The following is a 7,512-nucleotide window of genomic DNA, read 5'->3' as shown; positions in this document are numbered from 1 at the left end:
ATTATATGTAGATTCTATAACATTATATATTTATTATGTAACAGTATTATATTTATTTTGTAACAGTGAAGATAATTGGGTTACATAACTCAATTGTAACAAATGTATATATCTATATATATATATAAATTTATATTTATTACATAACTGTATTATATATTTATTCTGTACCAATACAGATATTTCAGTTACTTTATTAATGTATGTATTTGTTATATATTTTTTTTATAACACAGCTACATATTTGTTACATAACATTGTAACATTGTTACAGAAATGTTATGTACCGTTTATAGAATAAATGAAAAAATTTATTAATGTTATATGTAAGTATTACATAACTGTTATAGAACAGTCTGTAACGGTGTTCTATATCTGTTATAAATCTGTTACAGAGATCAGAGCTGACATTTATCGTAACCTGATTGTAACATGATTGTAACATGCTATAAGCTTGTGACAGAACGTGTTACATCTTGTTATGTAACAAATATATAACCATTACGTATTCGTGTTTGCTGGGTAGTAACATCGGCATCTAAAGCCATGGTTTTCTCATCAGATCATCAAAAGGTTTTAAAAATCTATCTACTTTAATATTACTTTTCAATTCACTAGTGCTTTCGCGTATATCTTTTTCTTATATTATTGCTAATACTGTTTTTCAAAAATACAATGATGACGTGGAGAGAATTCAAAAGAGATTTCTGAAATTCTTGGCTTTTAAATCAGATTTTAATTGCAATTAAAAATTTAAAAATTATGCGTGGTGATTGGCCGCGCGAGCTCAGTGAACCGGCGGGCGGGGCATAGCGCGCCGGAACTTTTCTGATTTTTCAGGCGTGGGCATGTAGAGTTTACGCGATTAGTTGAATTAATCCTTTGAAAAATTCATACATTATATATTTTTTTAAGGAAAAAAAAGAGTAGTTGAAATATTATTTTGAAAAATACATAACGTATATATTTTTCAGAGGATTATTTCAAGTAATCGGGTAAACTCTATATGCCCACGCTTGGAAAATCAGGAAAGCTCCAGGGTACAATGCCCCGCCCACTGAGCTCGCGCGGCCAATCACCACGCGTAATTTTTAAATTTTTAATTACAATTTACGCAAAAACTATAAAAAAATTTGAAAAACTGTAGAAGACTTATTGTCTTATTTCTATCAGTAGAAAGTATAGTTTCAGTAGAAAGTAATATGTACACCCATGACTGGGACACCCTTTGATAATGAGGGTTCTCGAGGGTTTCTATCTGAAATTTGTTCTCTCAAAACAGCCTTCGGTTGAGGGTTTGTAAGATGGTCTATGACCGTTTAATTACTGTCCTGTAAAGGAAAGTTGTGTTCCCCACTTTACACGGAGAAAAAAAGTTCAAACTGCTTTCTTTTAAGTCGTCATGTAGATCTTATAAAGTCAAGTAGTTATAACCAGGGAGCCAGACTGTTTTGACTTGGGTCTTTAATTGCAGCTATTGGTGTTCTCAGGCGATACCGACCAAGCTTTTTCCTGCTCAATTGATACTACTTGAGACAGTCAGGCTACCAAATTGTACTGACTTCTGTATTGGTACTTGCGTTCACGCCTGCGTTGGTTAAGTAGTTACAACCGGAGTCTCCGGTTGTTGCAACCTAATTTTTTTCTCCGTGTACCAGCCCGGCGCGAACAATCTGGAGAATCAAAATCAAGATGAAAATCTTTGGTGCCAGCACCTTTGGTTTTAATCGGTTTAAAACACATCATGTAGGTTTATTGATTGGAACCAAAATTATAAAACTTTTGAATTTTAACATTTATTATTATTGGTGCAATATATGCTCGTAATCGTGAACTTCTGAGGGATACGAATATGTCAAAATAAATTAAACAATGTTTATATATAAAAATTTTATAATTTTTTTGAAAAACTCATTAACCGTCATAAAATAATATTGTTATTAAGCCTGAGAACGCCACACAGGACCCCCGCTGTAACTGACTTACTCGAAGTCCGAGCTCGAACCAGGCTGTAGAGTGGGAGTACATCACATGCCTTTTACAGGACGCAATCCGTGATCGCCCGTTTTGTCCACAAAGACTTGGGTTGAGAACTCTACTTACCAATGGTTATGCCCGATAACCTCACTCAGGCCTATCGCAATGTCTGCCTAACGCGAGGTCCTTAAATAGGCCTGGGCCGGCAGAGTACAGGTATAACACTTCTCCTCACAAGAGTTAAACGGCTACTAAAGAAAACTTGTAATAGCCTTAGGATACACATATATAAAAAAATATTTCCTTCCATTTAGTTTTTATATTTCCAGTAAAAAAGATAATTGGGAGTAAGCGAAAAGAATTGGTGATAACTGAAGCTGAATTCGGTTTGGCGAAAAAACCGAATTGGAACGTTAAGGTGAATTATTTTTTCTTACCGTCAATTCTTTTCTCTTGAACATTTGAATTGACGTTTGTTTATTTGAGTTTGCATTATAAATGAATAGAATAAATGGTTCGAAGTGTAAAAAAATCGATTTGGACCAAGAAATATATAATTTTTTAAAAAGAAATAAAAGCGAAGTGTGACAGATTTACCGACAAATTTATCAAGTGTTTAGTGTTCACATAATAAATTTACCATATGAGTACTACTCACATGGTAAAATTGTCGGTAAATCTGTCACATTTCTCTTTTATTTCTTTAAAATAAAAATTATATATTTCTTAGTCCAAATCGGCTTTTTTACACTTCGAAACATTTATTCTATTCCTTTATATTACAAACTCGAATAAACAAACGTCATTTCAAATGTTCAAGAGAAAAGAAGTCACGGTAAAAAAAAATAATTCACCTTAACGTTCCAATTCGGTTTTTTCGCCAAACCGAATTCAGCTTAAGTTACCACCAATTCTTTTCGCATACCCTCAATTATTTTTTTTACTGGGTTGGATAACATTGGCATTAAGGATATTTGGATTTTGAGGATGAAATATGACAGTGGATGAAATTTGTTTTGAATATTTATTTTGATATTGAAAAAAAATATTCATTGTTTAATTGTTTTTTGGGTTAAATAATAATTTGTTAACTGAATATTGTTTTCAATTTTTTTGGTAGTGGATAAGATTGGCATTAAAGATATTTGGATATTGAAGATAAAATTGGTATTGAATATATTTTGATATTAAAACAAATATTGATTATTTGATAATAGTGGAAGCTGGATTTTGGAAAAAAATTTTAGTATTGGATAACATTGGCATTAAAGATATTTGAATTTTAATGATAAAATTGGTATTGAATATATTTTGAAAAAGGAAAAAAATATTATAGGTATGTTTGATATTAGTGGAAGCTGGCTTTTTGAAAATTAATTAAATAGCAAACGAGTTGAATATTGTTTTACGGGTGAAATAATAGTTTGTAAGCTGAATATTGATTTGAATATCAATTGTTAATTAAGGAGACAAAGAGATTTAAAAACATTAGAAAACTTGATTTAATGAACCAAAAATTAAGAGGGCAAAGGAAAATAAGTTAAATGATAATAATAATTATTCAAATTGATGTAATGTGAAAAAAGGTTAAGCAACGCTAAGTCACCTATATAAAGGATTATCCTTATTGCATTCGTTGGCTGATTTATAGTTAATCAAATATTTTATAGGTGAAACACATGTAAATGGTTAATTCTCTCAAAAAAAATAAAATTAATTTTAATTAGTAAAAATTCTGCCAGTCATACGATAATATTTAACAAATTTTCAATCGGATAACTAATGAAAATTTCAAAAATAGGTCAAATAACTGAAAAGAATGAAAAGAAAAGAATTGAATGAAAAGTAGTATTTAAACTCCCCTCCGTAACATCCTCCTTTATTCAATATTTCAGTTATTTGGCCTTTACGTGGTTCCATTCACGCAGTGAACCGAAACGGAACCATTATGGTTTCACTCATGTCCGTCCACAAAATCATTCCCCCCTCTAAAACCAAGCCATTACAACCGTTTGAGTTCAAACTTGGTATACATACGTATTTTTGTGAGTAGATTAAACGAAAATCATAGCGAATGCGATAGTAATTGAATTGAATATAGTTATATTCAATAACTCGAAGTTTCGGAAAAAAAGTGTCTCCCCTTAACTTTTACAGTTTTGGAGCTAAGAAACTGAAACTTGAGACACATTTAATTTCACGTGTAGATTTCATGAAAAATATAGCTAACCCTTTTGAAATTAACTTAAATATTGGTTCGCTACAGAAACTCAAAATTCCTTTTTATCTTAACTTTAACAACTTTTTAGCCAAGCATCTCAAACTTTGTACATATATATGTAAATGCTTACAAGCAAATTGAAAGAAAATTAGAGGAAAATTATTTTTTTTAAACATATATAAATATTTAAATAATCGTGAACGGAACCCTAGGTAAGCGAGTGTAACTCGCACTTGACCAATTTTTTTGAATTTTTCTTTAGTGATACATTTGAAAATTGTTAAATCTTAACGTATGGCTAACAGAATTTTTAAATAATTTTAATCAATGTTATTATTTTTGAACAGATTACCGTGTAAGCTTCGTTAGTCCTTTTTAGAATCACCAAAATACATTTTTTAAAGCAGGAAACTGAAATAGAAGATTTGTTTTGAAAAGCGACTTTACCAGGAGTTTGAAATTTGAAGGTTACCATGTCGAACATAAAAAAGTATTTTATTTCAAGTAATAAAGATTTTAAAATTATTGAAAATGTAAATAAAATTTTAAATGATATGCATATGTATAAGTTTCAAAAATGATTGAGAAAAGATACAAATTATTTTTTCATTATGGAAAGTACTTTGTATTTTCAAATCTCGTGCAGAAATTTGAGTTAGATTTTAATAGGGACCTCGCTGTGCGTCCCTTTTGCCAGATGGGTTCCGGAAGGGAAACTCTAGGCGGGACCCGGCATTTTTCGTCACGATCAACGCCAGCGAGGAATGTTGGTAGGGATCTAGCAGGGATATCCCTGCGATTTCCCTACCAGAAGTAAAGGGTTCTCGCTAGAACCCTATTAGCTCCCTTTAATCGATTATTATTAAATAAAAATTAATAAATATTTAATAAATCCAAAAAACATATTTATATAAAGATCCAACGTCCTTTTTTCCGTGTGTGTTTTTGAAATTGTACAGTTAAAAACGCCCGTTATGCTATTTATTATAGCCGTGAAGTTTAATTGAACTTCCTAACCTCCAAACAGTACTAACACAAATTTTAACCAGAATTATAAATAAAAAAGTTAGAAATCATAATATTACCTGAAGAAATTGGTATAATCATAGTAAAAATTAAAAATTTGAAATAATGATATTAACATAAAGACGAAATTTGAGGTTAGAAAACCAATCAATATATTTTTTACTTTTAATATTCTAAGTACATATTTCATGTTTGTTGGCTTAATATTAAATATTCTTAAATTGATAATATTATGTTAATATTTACCTTCTGATAAAGAAGATGAGTGATTTGAGTCATCTAAATTGTCAATATCCATAACTTGCTCTTGAACATATTGCATTCTATTTAATTCAGCGCGTACGGATTTCACCTCACGATATTGTTTGCTAAGCATTCGCGATTGCTTTTTTTCCTATCATTATTTTCCATAATTAATTAACAAAAGAACAATAAAATTCAGGTTCACACAAAATGACATGTGCACTTGCACCATTCATGTCATCATTCTCGACGATGGAACATCGATATATTGAAAACTTCGATACATCGATTTCGATATTTTCGATTTAAATTTAAATATTATTTTTAAATTAAATAAAAAGTGAAACTATATAAAATAATGTAATTTATTAATAATATTATTATTTTGATTCTATCACTCGGTGGTATTAAATAATAAATTTAATTTATTTAATAATTTTATTATTATAATTTATTATTATTAATATTTATTCTTTTTATTATTATTTCTAAAACGAACATTTTAAAAATATTTATGTCCCTTATTGAACATAATTAAATTCATATTTTAAATAAAAAAAACATCGAAAAATAATCTAAGTCCGATTCGAGGTATTTCTGGCTAGAATTTAGTAAGGGTTTAATCAGATTTTTCTAGTTTGAATTGCCTTTCTAGAATTCAAATGGGGTCTCAGCAGATATTTCTAGTCTGAATTTCTTACAAGAATCTAATCAGATTCGAGTATGACTTTTCTAGCGCGGTTCTAGTCGGAATCCATTATCACGTTGGGAAGCTTAGGGACATTTCTACACGAGATGCTTCATTGTATTTTTTCCAATTAAAGAAGAAGTTAAAAATCTTCAAAAAGTTTTTAGTGATAATACGATTTTGGTTATTGGATTTGTGTCTTTTACGATGGAATAAAACTTTATATTTTTGAAAGTCTTAATGCAGGGTTTTTGAATGTTCTTCAAGTAGAATATTTAATTAGATTGTTCCCTTTTCAATCAACAGTAGTTTTTGAAGCTCTTGATCAACAACCGATTGGTATAGTTAAGTGTGGAGTATATGCAATAGCATATCTTTCTTTCATAGGAAAAAAAAGCGTGGATTGCCACATGTTCGTTTAATTATATTTTTACGTACACAAATTTGCGATGCAGAAACTTTAAATCAAATGATATGTGCTGAAATCCCAGACAAAATAAAGAATCCAAAACTTTCTAACATTATAAAGCGATTTTAAGTTCATGGACCATGCTGTAAACAAAATAGGAATTCACCCTGCATGGATCCTAAAATGGGTCAATTAAATGTATTGCTGGCAATTCGATAATCGTAGCATATAATCTTTATTTGAGTACAAAATTTGAAGGTCATAGTGACTGTGGAATAATAGGTTATAAAGATGATAATGAGGAAATTCAATATGATGAAATTGAACATTATTTAAACACACTTTATGTATGTCCACCAGAAGCTATGCACAGATTATATTTACAAATTAACTGAACTATTATATTATAACACGACAGTATTGAAATAGTAATACAATAACGATTTCAAAAACAACATTATTAATTTTGTGAGATCAAAATTCCAATAACTTTTCGTCAAATAAAAATAAATTTTGCATAAAAAACGTATAGTTATCACGCGCGTTTCTTTTGCCTAGTTATATTATGTTATAACACCATAATGTTGAAATAGTAATACAATAACGATTTCAAAAATAAACTTTTCGTCAAATAAAATATCACGTAAATAAAATATCAAATATCACGTGTATCTACGCGCGTTTCTTTTAGCTAGTTGTTTTATAACTACCGTGGATTTTAGGTCACTACCGTGGCAGCACTATTTTGCTATTTCTAGAATATCTTTGTGAATCTTAAGTTTCATGTGGAATCATTTTTACTGCTTATTCTACTAAGAAAATTAGAAGTGAAATAATGTTAATACCCTTGGTTATTCCAGAAATATATTTAAAAAAATTAGAGCCTGAAAAATCACAGTTTGCGGAAAATTACCCATATATAGAAGAAAAAAAATATTCGTCGCGCAT

Source organism: Leptopilina boulardi, unplaced genomic scaffold, assembly GCF_019393585.1.
Source record: "Leptopilina boulardi isolate dan_hultmark-lab unplaced genomic scaffold, ZJU_Lbou_2.1 LbouV2_60, whole genome shotgun sequence".
Classification (NCBI taxonomy): Eukaryota; Metazoa; Arthropoda; class Insecta; order Hymenoptera; family Figitidae; genus Leptopilina; species Leptopilina boulardi.
Note: the sequence above shows the minus strand (reverse complement) of the source record.